The sequence below is a fragment of the Ctenocephalides felis genome, unplaced genomic scaffold, assembly GCF_003426905.1.
Source record: "Ctenocephalides felis isolate EL2017-DRISC unplaced genomic scaffold, ASM342690v1 CF-g0.4_SCAFFOLD_03415, whole genome shotgun sequence".
NCBI classification, from domain to species: Eukaryota; Metazoa; Arthropoda; class Insecta; order Siphonaptera; family Pulicidae; genus Ctenocephalides; species Ctenocephalides felis.
Genome location: NW_020539569.1, coordinates 26,822 through 45,087, shown reverse-complemented (window position 1 = coordinate 45,087; position 18,266 = coordinate 26,822).

Here is an 18,266-nt window from a genome sequence, read left to right as displayed (position 1 = left end):
AAAGCCAAAATATTTATTACGTCTAAATATTTGAATATTCATAAAGATTACTCGACAAAAAAGTTTTTTTTTATTCTTTGGTTTATTGTGAATTAACGTTAACTTAAACGTTTGCATCAATTAAGCCACTTAATAAAACACTACAAGAATTAGCGAGTTTAGCGAGACGATCATCTGATTGTGAGAGTCGTTTCTTTAGTATGAGCAAAATAGTGCAAAATTGGCGTCTACGTTTGTCGATTTTGAAAATTTAAAAACTCTTCGAAAGATATCAGTTGGGAATAGTGATTAATTTTGGTAAAGATCGGCCAGGTTGTTTATTTGTAATTATATATTAAAAAAAGGTAAAAACTTTGGTGTTGGTTTTTATTAAAATGGCATAGACTTATAGAGTTCATGATCTAAAATTTAGATATGATTTTTCACAATCAAATCTGTGCACATATGATTTTTCACAATCAAATTTTATGCAAGTTTCCTTAGGGCAAAATGCCACTTACGCCCAGTGAATTTTTATTACCTCAGACAATCGCGAAGACTGTCATAGTCTGGTTTATCGTTTGGGCAGGTATATAAATCCGTGTAATCCGGAATCCGAACGATTTGTTTCTTGATGTTGTCAATAGGCGTCACCGTGACCAATGCGACTGTCGCAGCCATCCAGCCGGTCACAAAACTGGTCCTATAGAATTATAAAATTTGAGCCCATTTTTTAATTTGAATAAAATCACACAGAAATAACTGTGATCATATTACTTATATTACTGACCAAGGTCCCTCGATGTGATTACTTGTCAGATACTTCCTAAGGTAATGTTGCAGTGGAAAATAAATGAAAGCGTTTACTAGATTTTCCATCGCCACTGCCCGTAAAATCATTGCGTATCGATTTCTACCCATCGGTGAAAATAGTTGCTCCCAAATCTCTAGATTTGTCATCGGGGGTAAATACCCTAAGACAAAAATTAGAAATTGAATGATTAAATTATAAAACTAGTGGTGAATGGCATCGTGCCTTAAGGCAAATTGCTTGAACTTCTCGTAAAGAAAATGTAAAAATAAAAAAAAGCTTCAAAATATTTTGAAAAATAGGATAAAAACAGATTTTTGGGTTTTGAAATTTTTGAAAAAAATTGAATTTTTTGAAAAATTAAATTTTTGTTTATGTTTTGAAATTTTGTGAAAATTTTGAACTTTTTTTCAAAGCGATCGTACTGCGTGACTGTGTTAGAGTAGAAATATCAGAGATTTTTCAAGTTTTCAAAAAATGTTTAAGGCACTATGCCACGCACAACTATTTATTTTTTTATTAGATTTCCGATACCGCTAGACCTGCCTTTCCAAAAAATTAATCAAACCTTTATTGCGTCCATGAAAAAAACATGTTTTTTGAGTCTTGAAAGCTCTGCTGTCTCAAAAGCTGAATTATCATTTTTGGAACGTATATTCAAAACGGTGGGACCGGCCTTTGCCAAAAAATAATCAGCACGTCTCCTCATCAATACGAATCGAATATTTTTTTAATTTATTCAAATTGGTTGATTCGTGCTCCCGAACACATTCACATAAACACACACACACATACATGCATAATTTTTTTCTAAGGTACGCGAAAATATTCAGAAGCCTTGAAACGTAAAGATATGTAAAAATGTAATTAATTGATTTTTTGCGATTTCTATCGGCAAGTTAATAATGAGTTTTTGAGCAAAATCGAAAATGAAAATTTTTATATATCATAACGTTTCATAGCTTTCTGACCATTTTGACATACCTTAGAAAATATTGATGTATGTGCGTTTGTGTGTGCGTGCGTGCTGATACAAATTTTCGTCGACGATTTCGGAAACACGGTTCAACCGATTTCAATTATTCAAAAACCATTCGATTCCTATTAATAAAGAGACGTGCTGATTAGTTTTTGGCATAGGCAGGTCTAGCCTTTACGGGGCAAAAAGTGCCACAAACGGTAAGCAATTTTTGAGAGAACGGGGCGTTCAATTTCAATAATTCAAAAAACATTTTAATTCTATTGACAAAATAAAGAAAGAAATTTTAAATTTTGGGGAGGTCTAGCGGTTTCGGAGATCGAGTAAAAAAAGTTAAAAAGATGCCATTTTTCGGTTAAAAATGATCATTAAACATATGCACATCAAATCATCAGATGTTTTGTACCGATTTTTATAAGTATAAATTTTGATTATATTTTTATGGGTTCGTACAATTGTTTATCCGTTTTGAGAAGTTTTTTTTAGAAGTTTTGAATTCAAAAAAAAAAAAAAATTGGTAGGGAAGGTACGAGCAATTTGCCTTAAGACACGATGCCACTCACCACTAGTACTTTTATTGAATTCTGAACTTTATGTAATTTAGCATATTATAAGTGAGAGTTTGTTTACCTACATGATCTGAAGTATCTAGTTTGCCAGTATCTGTATCGAAATACTTCAAAAGGAGACGATAAAAATCCAGTTGTCAAGCCAGTGAAGACAGCAGCCATAAAACGATTAAAAGGAGGAAATTCTCTGTAAAGAGACACATCACAAAATTTTAAGTGTAATAAATCATAAACCAATTATTAACAACGAACAAAAATTTGTAATCTGCTGTGATTTATCAAACATACAAATATACATTTTACCAGATTTAGTGTTGCTGTTGAAAATGAAATATCGACAAACCACGATTGATTGTCTCATTATATAATTAGGATTACAGAACAGTTCACTATATTATTGTTTTTACCCCCTTGGCGAAGTTAGTGCAAATCCATAGTATTCATTCAAAACCATTTTGAAGGCTAGTTTAGGCGATCTCAGAGTTATATCGATTACAGCTGGTTTATACATTCCCAGGAAATTTTTGGATTCTGCAGTATGATAAAGGCATTGAACCTAAAATAAATTAATTTTTTGTTGTTAGTTTTTTGGTTTTAAGCAGTTTTGTTTAGTACACTATTGATGTAATAAATTTTCAAGTATACGTTTTTCAATTGTAATTATTTATAATATTATTAACTTCCCGCAGGGTAGTATAATAATGGGCCGAAAATCGAAAATATTTTTTTTGCATTTCTCGACGTTTTAAATGTTTCTGAACATTTTGGCATACCTCAGAAAAAATGGATGTGTGTGTGTGTGTTTTGTATGTCCGCATTTTTGTCCACGTTTTCGGGCGCACGTATCAACCGATTTGGATCATCAAACATGCGATTCCTATTGATAGGGAGATGTGCTGATTATTTTATGGCAAAGGCAAGTCAGACCGTTACGGAGATACGGAGCAAAGAGTGCAGAAAATAAATCGAGTTTTTGAAAGAATCGATCCGATTTGAATGATCTAAAAAAACATTCGATTGTAATGATTGGGAGACGAGGTGATTAGTTTTTGGCAAAGGCAGGTGCTGTCATTTCAAAGCTACTGAGCTAAATGTGCAAAAAACGGCAATTTTTGAGAGAAATAGGCGTCAGATTTGAATAATTCAAAGAACTTTCTGCTTATTTTAACAAAATAATTGCTTTTGAAAGAGAAATTGTTGTCTCAATTTTTTATAATAATCCATTTGAAAACATTTATTATTGTTGATCTATTTGAAAACATTTAAATTTTACCAGTTGTTCATTTTGTCAATACAAGTAAAATGTTATTTAAATTTTTAAAATCGGACGCTCCGTTCTCTTAAAAACTGTGTTACCGTTTTTGGCACTTTTTGCTCTGTATCTTTAGAACGGCTTGACCTGCTTTCGCCAAAAACTAATCAGCACGTCTCCTTATCAGTACAAACCGAATGTTTTTTGACTTATTTAAATCGGGTGATCGGTGTTCTCGAAATCGTCGACGAAAATTTGTATCCGCACACACACACGCACACACACACGCACACACACATACATACATACACACACATACATCCATTTTTTCTAAGGTATGTCAAAATGTTCAGAAACCTCTGAAACGTAAAGATATATAAAAATTTTCATTTTAGATTTTTTTGCGATTACTATAACTTGCTCTACGGGATTAGTTTTTGGGAAAGACAGGTCCTGCCGTTTTGAAGATTCGGGGGAAAGTGCGAAAAATGGTAATTCTGTTTTTGAAAGAAAGGCCAAAAATATTTTACTTATATTGTCGGAATGTACAACTTGTAACTGGCAACTGGCAATTGGCAATTTGTGGGTAGGCAGATATAGCGATGTTGGAAAAACATTGAAATAAGGAAAGAAATACCATTTGGTAATCAAAAATGGTTATTAGACATACAAATAACAAGTAATCAGATATTTTATAGATATTTTAATAATATGCGCAAATATTGCTTGCATTTTTATGGGTTCTGTACCAAGATTTATAATGTTTAACCGTTAGATTACGGCACTTCCGTAGTTACGATTATGCGCTTCTGTAGTTTAAAAAAAACATTCAAAATTTTCAAAAAATTTCAAAATAAAAAAATCCCATCTTTCAAAAGAGTCCAACTTTCAACAAATTGTAAATCTTTTAAAATATTTAAATTATGGTGCGGGTTCCAGCAATTTGTCTTAAGGCACGATGTCATGTACCACTACTTATCTATAACATGGAATTCTGATCCAAGGCAAAATGCCATAAACTAATAGTTACTAAAGTTCGAAATTTAATATGTTGCAGAAAATTGCTGATTCACAACACAAGCTATAAATAGATTTTATTTAACTTTTTACATTCAGATCTATAATTTTAATATTCCTAACAAAACTGTTTACACTTACCCCGATGTGTATGTATATTTGCGAACAGACTCCGGCCATGTTTTGTATATAATAAATAAATGTCTTATTAAATCCATAGGGACAGTACCACTCATTCCAATTAATGCAGCCATACTGCTGCCTAATAGTTTTTCTCCAAACCTGAGAAATAGATACAAATTCGATATTCAGAATTCAATTTCTGAAAAATTGATACAAAAAAGCATTCCAATTTGCTTAATCAATTTAGCAAACTATTATATATCTGCAAGAAAACATTATTGAAGAGCATGCCAAGTTTGTGCATTTATTATAATAAAACCTGAATGTTAACAATATGTTACTTTTATTTAATACAGAGTTATTGAGTAATGTGTTCATTCTACTTATTTTATTAATTTTCCTATGTTTTGAATTTTTTATGAAATAGCTTGGAAACATAATTCAGAAAACTTTTTGATTTAAAATTTTAAATCAACTGAATTATATAGATGAAAAATAAAATGCTATTACATATTAATGATTGATAAAACGCAAAATAATGTTGATTAATATGGCATAAAATCGATTGAGCCTTTTCTTTTTTGAGAAGTTTGTTTTCGCCAGAAATTCCAATTAATTTTAGGTTTCCTCGAATTTTCAATTTGTTTGACACTAAATTTGAAAATATGGCGTGTGTATGTATGAGAGTATGTGAGTGCATATGAGCCAAATTTTGACCATTTGTCAAAGTTTTCTCAAAAAACGGTAGAACAGATTTCAAAAATTTAAAACCCATTTTATGAAACTCAATAAAGACTCGTGTCGATTAGCTTAGACTTTTATTTATAATTTTTGTCCACTTTTTTGCAAAAAAAATCGTACCGATTTTGGAAATTTAAAAAAATAGTAGAATAAATGGATTTGTAAACGAATACAAAATGTATTTGAAGTAAGAAGGGAAAAGTAGTTTGATTTAGAAATTTAGAAGAACATATTGAAAAAGAAAAAGAAGAATGAAAATTAATTTAAAAAAAGAATAGGATGTTAAAAGAGTTAGGATGAAATAATTCACATATTTTTATCCCGCGCATATGTTACGTATTCAACATTATTTTAAGACGATAATAATGAACAACAAACATTTACAAATATGAAAATAGAAATATTAAAATATTAATTTTCTTCAGCCTTGCTTGGAATCGATTTAAGCTATGAATATTTAACTTCCCGTAGGGCAAGTTATAGTAATCGCAAAAAAATCGAAAATGAAAAATTTAATATATCTTTACGTTTCAAAACCTTCTGAACATTTTTACATACTTTAGAAAAAATGTATGTATGTGTGTGTATGTGTGTGTAAGTGTGTGTGTATGTGCGTGTATGTGTGTGTGTGCGGATACAAATTTTCATAGACGATTTTGCGAACACCGATCAACCGATTTGAATAATTCAAAAAACATTCGATTTGTTTTGATAAGGAGACGTGCTGATTAGTTTTTGGCGAAGGCCATTCCGAAGATACGGGGAAAAAAGTGCCAAAAATGGTAACTCAGCTTTTAAGAGAACGGAGCGTCCGATTTTAATAATTCAAAAAAAAATTTACTTGTATTGATAAGATGAAGATTTGATCAAATTTTCATGAAGGCAAGTCTAGCGGTTTCGGAGATATAATGAAAAAATTAAAAAAAAAGCCATTTGGCGGTCAAAAATGATCATTAGGCATATGCACATCAAATTATCAGATTTTTTATAAAGATTTTAACAATAAATATAAATTTTGTTTACATTTCTATGGGTACTAATCCAATGTATACCGTACCAATGTTTATCCGTTAGACGGCGACGCGGCGCTTACGCGCTTTGACGTTTTGTCTCTATGCAGTTAAAGCAGTACGATTGCTTTGAAAAAAAGTTCAGAATTTCCAAAATATGTCAAAATAAAGAAAACATTTTTTTTTCAATAATTTCTCAAAAATCTCATTTTTTTTAAGTAAATTTTTTTCAAAAATGTTAATCGTTTTGAAAATAATAATAATTTTTGGTACGGGAAGTTCCAGCAATTTGCCTTAAGGCACGATGCCATGCGCTCCACTAGTTCTATTATCAAATATACAAATAAGGATAACTTACGGAAAACCTTCTTTAGACCATTTTTCGAAATAATTTTCTTTTGGAAGTGGCAAAAATATGTATTTCAACGAGCGAACAAATGCGACTAAAATCTCATGTACCAGCTCATGGCTCATCTTTTCTGCTTCATTTTCATCATAGTCAGACATTTTTAACAGTTTAAAAATAATATAATTGATATATAGTAAAACTGTTATCATTAAATTTGCATGTAGGACATGAACATGATTAATGATAACTTTTTTGGACATATTTTTTTGACATTTACAATTTTTGACAACATAATTTCAAATAAAAATTGTAAAATATTATGTATTTTTTCTTCTCTGCTGAAAAGGAAAAGTTCAATATGATACAACAGTGACGGTTTATTTTTTCAAAAATTAAATAATGCCGGGAAATGATTAAACATTGCAATTATGAGTTTTATTACATTGAGAAATACAAATCGTTCACAAAAAAGTAATAACAATATTTTTAGTTACATTATACTGTAATACTAACAATATTATAAAGATACTTCTAAGATTTAATTCTTTGAGATTCGAATTTTAAAATTGGACGAACTTTGTTAATTTAGAATTTTCCAAAAAGTTAATTATTTTATCATTACTAATTAAGTAATTATTAATCATTCGCTTAAGAAGCTCTTCTTTAGCGTGAGTCAAATATTGACCCTTCTTCGATATTTTCTCAAAAATGGCAAAACCGATTCCAAAAATATATAAGCGATTCGATAAAGAGTATTGCTCATGTAGATTAGTCATTCGAGACTATTGGCAAATCCGTTTCTTTAGAATTAGCAGAAAAAGTTTAAATTTTTTGTTTACTTTTGACTAAAAAAATATGAACTGATCTTATCATTGATCAATTCAAAAGCTATTTGAAAGATATCATTTAGAAATCGTGCCTATTAGTTTTTGGCAAAGATCGGTTTGGACGGTTTTTCATAATGAAAAAATTTCTTATCTTTCTTGTAATTGTCCAAAAATCGAAAATGAAATTTTTTGCATATCTTCACGAAAAGAGCGTTAAATTTTAATGTGTCAAAAAAGATGTTATGTGTATTGACAACATGAAGAACTTATTGAATTTTTGGGAAGGCAGGCCTAATGGTTTAGGAGATCGAGTAAGAAAAGTAAAAATAAATGCCATTTGGCGGTCAAAAATGATCATTAGACATATGCACATATCAAATTATTAGATATTATACAGAAATTTTAAAAATAAGTATGAACTTTGCTTACATTTTTATGGTTTTCGTAACATTGTTTGCCCGTTAGACTGCGACGCGGCACTCACGTGCTTAGATATTTCGTCTTTATGCAGCTAAAGCACCACGATTATTTTGAAAAACTAGGTGTAAGTGGAATTATGTCTTAAGGCAATTAAGGCATCGTGCTTTAAGGCAAATTGCTGGAACTTTCCGTACCAAAAATTATTATTTTTTTAAAAACGATTAACATTTTTGAAAAAAAAATTACTTCGAAGAAATAAGATTTTTGAGAAACTATAAATTGGACAAAAGATTACTTAAAAAAAAGGAAATTTTTTTTTTTTAAATTTTTGTTTTGAAAAAAACAATGTTTTCTTTATTTATCTCTATAAAATATCTGATAATTTGATGTGCATATGTCTAATGATCATTTTTGACCGCCAAATGGCATTTTTTTTTTTACATTTTTTGTTAGATCTCCGAAACCGCTAGACTTACCCTTATAAAAATTTGATCAATTCTTTATCTTGTCAATACAAGTAAAATGTTTTTTGAATTATTAAAATCGGACGCTCCGTTCTCTTAAAAACTGAGGTACCGTTTTTGGCACTTTTTGCACCATATCTTCAGAACGGCTAGACCTGCCTCCGCCAAAAACTAATCAGCACGTCTCCTTATCAATACGAATCAAATGTTTTTTGAATTATGCAAATTGCTTCATCCGTGTTCCCGAAATCGTCGACGAAAATTTGTATCCGCACACACATACATACACGCACACGCACACACACACATACACACACACACATACATCCATTTTTTCTAAGGTATGCCAAAATATTCAGAAACCTCTGAAACGTAAAGATATATAAAAATTTTCATTTTCGATTTTTTTGCGATTACTATAACTTACCCTACGGGAAGTTAAAAAAAAATAAAAATTTTCAAAATATACAAAAAACAATTAATTTTTATCAAAAAAATATTTTTTTTCAAAAAGTTCAACATTCTCAAACATATTTTTTTTGAGAATTCATTCTCAAAAATATTTTTAATAAACTTTAAAAAAATATGAATCTTTTTAAAAAAATATATAATTTTTGGTACGAGAAGTTCCAGCATTTTGCTTTAAGGAAGCCTGTTTTAGAGGCTTATAAAAATCGATTTTTTTGCAAAAATGTCTTCGAAAACTAGTCAAGAATATAACCCTGAAATTTCAGAAACATATTCAAATTATTTTCGGAATTACATAAAAAAATAGTGAGCATGTATACGAGCGGAACGAAAACTTTGACGACAAATTTTCGCTTTTTTATTTTTTCGATTTTATTTAGTTGGCGGGAAAGATTCCCAAATTTGCCAATTTAAAAAAAATGTCAATTTCGAAAATGCCCAATTTTTTTGCTCGCTTACTTAAATATAAAACAAAAAAAAAATTTTCAAAAAATTTATTTTTTCACCCCTTTTCAGGGAGGTTGCCAATTTGTTTGGGTGTCCACAGGTCACTTTTTCAAAAGTTTAAAAATTGTTTCAGAATCTGTGATTTTTTTGCTCTGCGATACAAAAAAGAAAAATTCAAAAAAATGAATTTTAATTTTGATTTTTTTCGTAGTATAGAAACGAATAGTTTGCGTCCATGATAAGTACTACGATGCTCATTTTATTTAGATGTGTTCGTTCGTTTTCAATTATGTGTAATAAATCAATTATGTGTGTTTTCAATTATGTGTAATAAATTCCACTTGGAATACTTTTAATCACTCATAAAACTAGTTGGTTTGGTATTTAGCCTTGAGGCAAGTTACATGAACTTCCCGATATGTGTAAATAATCGATCAATAAAAAATAAATTAATTTATGAGTGATTAAAAGTATTCCGAGTGGATTTATTACACATAATTGCAAACGAACGAACACGTTAATCGGAGTATTTTCGAGAAGCAAATTTTCAAAAATCAATAATTTTTTAATTGAACCAGTTTCCGCAGGACTTTAATGATTTATTACGTTTATTAAGACCAAGTACTCTATCGTTATACCAAGTGAATCGTCTAATTTTAATTTTAACAAACGTCAAACAAACTACTCATTTTCTCAAACTTTGATGAATTTTTAAAATTAAACTACTTGTCGTAAGGCCGCAATAATTTAGTAAGTTCTATAAGACCATGGTATATATGGCCAAAAAAGGTCCATAAACATCGGCTCGGTAGATTTTCACCTAAAACTAATCAGTATCATTCCCATCTAATATCTTTCGAACAGTTTTTGATTATTTGAAATCGATTCGGTAGAATGAGCTTAAATGTGAACGAAAAGTTTAACACTTTTTTCTAAATTTCAAAGAAACGGCTTGGCTGATCGTTGCACAGAAGTGACAAGCGATAGTCCTCATTGAGACACATCAAATGGTTTTTAAATTTTCAAAATCGATTCAGGCGTTTTTGAGGAATCGTCGATGAAAGGTCTAATTTTGACAAATGCCAAAAAAACGATACTAACTTTTGCGAATTTTTAAAGCTAAACGAGTTGTCGTAGGGCCGTAATGTTTTAGTATGATCTAGAAGACTATGGTATCTACCGTCAAAAAAATAATAATAAAAATCGTCAAAAATTATTTTTTTTAAACTTTATTACAAGAAAACGGCCCGGCCGATCTTCTCCAAAAACTAATCAGCACGATTCCCAACCAATATCTTTCGAACTGTTTTTGAATTTTCAAAATCGATTCAGAATTGCTGGTTAAAACGTGGACGAAAAATTTTTCACTTGTTTGCGATTTACAAAGAAACGGCCCGGCCGATCGTCCTCATCGAGATACGTCGAATGGCTTTTAAATTTTTGAAATCGATCGAGCCGTTTTTGAGAAAACGTCGATTTACGGCAAAAAATCTGTTCACACACACACATACTTTTTCCAAATTTGGTCTCATTTGATTCAGAATGGCTTGAAACGTCGAGAAAACATAAAATTAGCTAATCGGATTTTTTGATGAAAACATAAACTTCTCCTTCGGGAAGTTAATAATTTATTTTTCATAAATTAAGTCGATTATTTACACTTATCGGGAAGTTCATGTAACTTGCATCAAGGCAAAATACCAATACCAATTAGTTTCTGTAATAAAGGTTCGAGCTAATTCCAATGACAAACCGATCATGTCGTATTTGAAGTATGACTTTAATTGCATTATTGTTTTTAAATATTATAAATATTTCAATGCTATTTTAAATTTATAATTTATTATTATATAAATATGATGTATTTATTTTTATGTGAGGAATTAAAAGTTGCTGCATCGGCCGGGAACAGAACGCGGGCCGCCCGCGTGGCAGGCGAGCATTCTACCAATGAACCACCGATGCTCGTTTACGCTTTGTAGAGTCCTGTATTTGAGTAACCAAGATATTTATCACGTCTTAAAAAGTGATATTTATCTTAAGCACAAGAGAAGAGACTAAGGTCGAAAGAGAGCTGATATTCTGAAGTATACGACCCGGAAGTGCAAGAGTGTAGTGAAATTTAAAGTTATTAGAAGCTAGTTTATTTTGAAGAATATTTCTTAAGTATTATTACAAGAAGATAAAGAAAATCTATAGTCAGGTGGGTGTCCCCAACACAGAGTTTCCTAGGCATAAGCCTAGGAAATCTATCAAAAGGCTTGAAATCAAGAGTAACAAACAAACAACAAACAATGGTACGAAGTAAAAAGAATAAAAAAGAAAACAGGTACCAGTCACTTACTGACCGAAGTGATATGGATACCGACCTCGAACTTGAAGAATTTACAAAGGTTAAGTCAAGAAAGCGTGGCCAAAAGCAAGAAACAATGGAAATCATACAAGGAAATAATGACACGAAACCTATAGAAGTAAAGGTACCACCGATAATAGTAAAACATAACTTAGATCTCAGGGCCATAAACTACATCCGAGATGTTACGAAAGTTAATTTTACTATACAATATATTAAAACGCATACCCATAAAATATATACTAAGACACTAGTAGATCATAACAAGATAAAGAGTACATTAAGAGATTGCAGTTACCAATTTTATACGTATTCCACTGGAGAAACAACAAAGAAAATCACACTAACAGGCTTACATCCAGCAATTACTGAATTAGAGGTATTTGAATTACTGAGTGTACGACGTATTCTTGTGCAAAAGGTCATACAATTAAAGAAAACCTATTCTGATGGACAAAAACATAATCTACCAATTTATATAATTATGCTTGACAAATCGCAAGACATGTCAAAAGTAAAAGAAATAACGAACTTAAATGGTCACATTATTAAATGGGAAATGTATAAGCCAAATTTCAAAATCCTACAATGTCATAAATGTTTAAGTTTTGGACATACGTCTTATTCGTGTGATATGAAATATAGATGCATTAAATGCACAAAAGCATATTCTCCTGGCTGCTGCCAAAAATTATCAGAAGAAAAGCCCCAATGCGTTAACTGTAAAGACTATCACCCAGCAAACTATTCAAAGTGTACATCCTTACTGAATTACAAGGCTAAAATCAACAGATTCATGCAGCCATTGAACCTAAACCTATGACAAGAAGCTATTCTGAAACGCTGAAGCCGAGAGATGCCAGACACACTGTCCAGATGGAACTACCAAAATTCCAAGCTATTCCTGAACAAAGAAGTATACCATCAACTTCATCGAATCAAGATCCTGATTTTAACTCCACCGAGGGCATTTTTGCTGCAATAAGACAAATCAAGTTGCTTTTTTCAGATCCTGAGGTAATAAAAATTTTCAGGGAACTTTATGCACTTACAAAGACTATAAATACTAACATGACATACAATGAAAAATATACTACAATTTTAAACTTTCTTACTAAATGCCCATAATTGACAAGTATGGTATAAAAATAATGTTTTTCAATTCAAATGGAATAAAAAATAACATTGATGAACTCAGACAAACGATCGTTACAATGGACTTAGACATCGTATTAATAAATGAGACTCACTTAAAACCCACTGACAAATTATACATGAACGACTACAAAATATACCGGAATGACAGAAACATGACAGGATGAGGTGGTACAGCAATATTTATAAAAGCTTGTATCAGACATGAAGAAATACCGTTATTATCTGTAAAACACTCTGAAATTACTGCTATAAATGTGTTCAATAGAGGACGTAAAATAACTATTGTCTCCATATATGTTCCTTCTGCAAAACTATTGCATGCAGACTTGCATAAAATATTTAACTTAAATCCAAGAGTTATTGTAGCTGGTGATTTTAATGCGCAACACATAATGTGGAATTGTAAATATAATAACACAAACGGACTCAAACTATTTAAGTACTTAAACAAAAACCATGATACCATTCAACTACATTATCCTCAGACTCCAACTAGATTTCCTGCGATACCAAATCAAGACCATAGTACAATAGATTTAGCCCTTACAAAAAATCTATCTATTCTTTCTGAACCTATAACCAAATCTTTATTTAACTCAGATCATAATCCAGTCTTTATAAGTATCTCAAACCCACTTGACGACAATCCTCAATCCTACAAAAATGTTTTAGATTATAATAAAGCCAATTGGCTGCTCTATAAGAAAATAATAAATGATAATATATGTCACATCAGACAAATTGACAACAATGATAGAATAGATCAAGCTGTAGAACACCTAACAACTACTATTACTGATGCCATAAGTAAAACCATTCCATTGCGAAAGTCCACTTCAACACAAACAATTAGTTTACCTTTGGAAATTATATCCAAAATTAAATTAAAAAATCAAATTAAAAAGTTGTGGCAAAAATCAGGTGCCACGTTTCTCAAAGAACATTTAAACAGGCTTACTAGAATAATTACTGAGGACATTAGGGTTTATCGTAATAAAATATGGGCTGATAAACTAACAAATATTAACTATTATCCAAATAAAATTTGGTACACTGCAAAAAGACTGACCCAAACTTTTGCTCCCATACCATATTTACATACAAATTCCAATAACATTGCAACAACGCCCGAACAAAAGACCGAAATTTTAGCATCTAACTTCGAATTAGCACATCAGTACAATCTTTCTATCACTCAAAATGCTTTTGAACAGACTGTTAGTTCCAGTGTAAGACAATATATAAACAATACTTATAACAAAAATCACAAAATAGAGATAGTAACTGTTGCGGAAGTTATAAATATTATTAAGAAACTGTCTAATAAGAAAGTTCCAGGACCAGATGGTATACAGAACTTAGCAATTAAACAGTTACCTATTAAAGCTATTATCCTACTTACACGAATAACAAATAAAATTTTTAAAAATGGATACTTTCCTGTGTCATGGAAATGTTCTAATGTGGTACCAATATTAAAGCCAGGAAAACAACCAAATCTACCACAAAGCTACAGACCTATAAGTCTATTAAATACAATAAGCAAAGTAGTTGAAAAATTGCTGCTTGTTCGATTTAATAAATTTTTAAGTGTTAATAATATCATACCAGAAACGCAATATGGTTTCAAACATGGGCATTCAGTTCTGCATCCACTAGCACAGCTAGTTGAAAATACTGTACTAAATTTTAACAAAAAGACACACGCTGGTCTTGTAATAATAGATTTTGAAAAGGCTTTCGATACAATTTGGACAGATGGACTGTTGTATAAATTAATAACTTTACAATTTCCACATTACATAACAAAAGTCATTATTTCATATCTTAAAGATCGTACATTTCACGTTCAAGTAAATAATAATCTTTCAAATTCTAAACGTGTAGTAGCTGGAGTGCCTCAGGGATCCTTGCTAGGACCAACATTGTTTAACACATATATATATATATATATGATATCCCTACTGACAGCAAAACAAATACATTAACATTTGCGGACGATACTGCTGTGTTCACATCATCAAAATCAGTAGCGGTGATAGCTAACAAGCTACAAAATCACATAGATAATATAGCAAAATATGCAGAAAAATGGCACATAAAAGTAAATCCCTTAAAAACGAAAGCAATAATTTTTTGGAAAGGAAATAAGTTGAAAGAAAAGCCTATAGAAATAAAAATTTTAGGACAAAAAATTAAATGGACAGATAACGTTAAGTACCTGGGAGTAACGCTTGATAGGAAACTTAACTTTAATACACATATAAAAAAGAAATTGGCGCAAACATATGGGCTTCTAAATCTTTTAAGACCATTATTGAGCACAAAGAGTGTATTAAATATGCGTAATAAAAGAAGAACATGACATCGAGGACAAATATTAAAAAACTACAAATTTTACAAAACAAATCACTGAGACTAATACTGAACCTGATACGTGACCCAACTACCGGACACTACTACTCAACAAAGCTCTTACACGAACAAGCAGACATACCGACTGTGATTAACCACATTAAGAAAATGACGGAAAACTTCTACGAAAAATGCAAAGACCATACCAATAATAATATTAGAACCCTCGGACAGTACACGCCTGATATCATATGGTACGGCAAATATCCAATGCCAAACTACATTCTGGACAACACAAATAAGAGTATCTAATAATTTAAAGAATGTAAATTAAATATATATTTAAAGATTGTGATTTTTTTTTTGAAGAATGTTTGAACTTTCTTTTTTTTCGATCACAAACCATTATTTTATTTTTAAAACAAAATGTATAATTTAAAGTGGATAGTTTGTAGTATTAAATAAGAGTAAAATACTTTTAGTAGTAAACTCATAAATCATGGTTATTGTATATAATATTGTAATAAAACAGGAATAAAAACTAAAAACTATTTATCTTAAGAATACCACAGTGGCATGTAACAAATTGAAATAGAATATATTATTGTAGAAAGCGAACAATTTATAGACAATCTTAAGGTATATTTCATTTCTAAAAAACTTATTTCAATGTTTATTTATAATAACTAATACTTTTTTACTAAGATGATTCTAACCATCTTATCATCATCTGTTGCAGACATAGAATACATTTTGGCAATAGCATGTATCCATTACATACAATTTTTTTTTGAAGATTAATGTGCCTTGTACATAATTCACGGAAATGGTGGACCAAAAATCATAATTTAAAGAGTAGCAAATCTGAGAAAATTTATAAAATTTTTAATCGTATTAAATTTTGTAAAAAGAAGTAAATTGAAATACATTTTATCATTGCAGAAAACTATCAAACTTTTCAGACAATTTCAAAGTTGATTCCACTTTTAGATAACTTATTACAACGATTTATTCTAAAACATTAAGCGGAGACTGCTAACATACATATATATTTATGATAAAACTAGCCGACCCGACAGACTTTGTCCTGTCAAAAAAATTTGTAATGTGGCGGTGTTTTGTTCCTACCTTTTTTCTATTCTTTGCAAAAAATTATCCCGAACAGAACCGTCACCCTGGTAATAATTCGGTGTGAATTAAAAATAATTAAATAAAACACTATAAGCATTTAAAAGTAAGTAATTTTAATCATGAAAATCATAATTCAAAATTCAGTTCAATTTTCATTGTAGTGCTTTGTGATAAACAATGATTTTTGTTTGATTACCTGGCGCATAGACAAACAAATCTGATGGTTTTCCAATACGGGAACAGACAACATACATTTTTCCATGTGAGAAACATGGATTTTCCAAATTAATACCACAAATACTTAATGATACCATAAACGCACTGGAAACTGTAGTCGTTTAATCTCAAATGGTATATCAGTCGGAAACATAGGGATGCACGGTGCGAGAACATCTACTGCTTTATACTATCCTTTCAATATAGCAGCTTCCATCACGTTGTTTGGTAGTTTTTTTATCGCTAACCTTCGAATTTGCAACCGTTGCAAAGGCGCGGTTGGTCGATATTTTGCAACATTATAATTGCCGATCCAACCTTTAATTGAAGATTGTGAGGTGACAATCCTAGCAAATCCAGCGAGTTTAAAAACTCCGGTGGATCGTCTTGGTTAGTTGCCAAATCAACCGATTCGCCTCAAATTTGTTCTTGAAATATAGCTCGTTAATTAATAGAAAGATATTTACATGTTTATATAAATATAATAAAAATTAGATTATCAAAAACTACACAAAATGTCATGACATAGATCATTGTTTTTTCTACAAATTTCGTTGCCTACTCGATTAAAAAAGAAAAGGGCTGTTTTTAGGGTTTTCCCGGCAATTATTCGATTTTTTCTTGCCGTAAGAACCATCCTTGGACATGAACGAACATTTTAAAAGAATAATTGGGCAAATTGGTCCAGGCGTTGTTGAGCTATGCGCTTACCAACACATTTTGCGATCCATTTTTATATATAAGATAATATTGATTACTAATTTCTACTAATTTTAATCAGTATTAGGAATAGGTGGGATAAAATGATATTGCTTAAAATAAGTATTGTGGTATTTTGATAATATATTTAGTAATCACAAGTGCATATTTATAATTTTTATTTTTGATGATAAATTTTTATATTTCTATCAATATATGTTACAAAGTCCAGTATAATATTTTATGCATTACTACCTAATAGGTATTTTTGCAATTTATGGATGGTATTTAAGGAAATTTTAATAATCTAGTTACATATCAATATCAATAATGTTGACAATAAGTGAAAAAAGAAAAAAAAAAAAAAAAAAAAAAAAAAAAAAAAAAACACTATTCGTTCAATTATAACTTACAACTAAGATAACACTAAAGCTTAATACTAACTAAAATATACTATTATGAATAAGTGTAACTATATCTTTTCCAAATACTACTGCTCTATCAGGTGGTTTGGCAAAGCGTATTTGCCATACCATATCATGTCTGGTGTGATTCTTCCTAGGCTTTTTATGATTGGATTTGGACTGTGTTTGCAATTTTCGAAGAATTTCGCCGTCATGTTGAGTATGGTCTCTTTAAAAGGTTGCAGGTTGGAGTTTTCATGAAGATACTTACTAGATTTGTAGTGTTTCGTAATTGGATCTCTCTGCTCATTTAGTATTAATCGTAATACTTTATTTTGTAATATTTGCAGTTTATGAATATTACTTTTACATGTAGTGACCCAAATTTGTGCCGCATAGGTGATTATCGGTCTTATTAATGTGAGATATATTGTCCTCTTATTTTTTGAGTTCAGAACACTGTTTCGATGTAGTAGTGATTTTAGTGCGTTCAT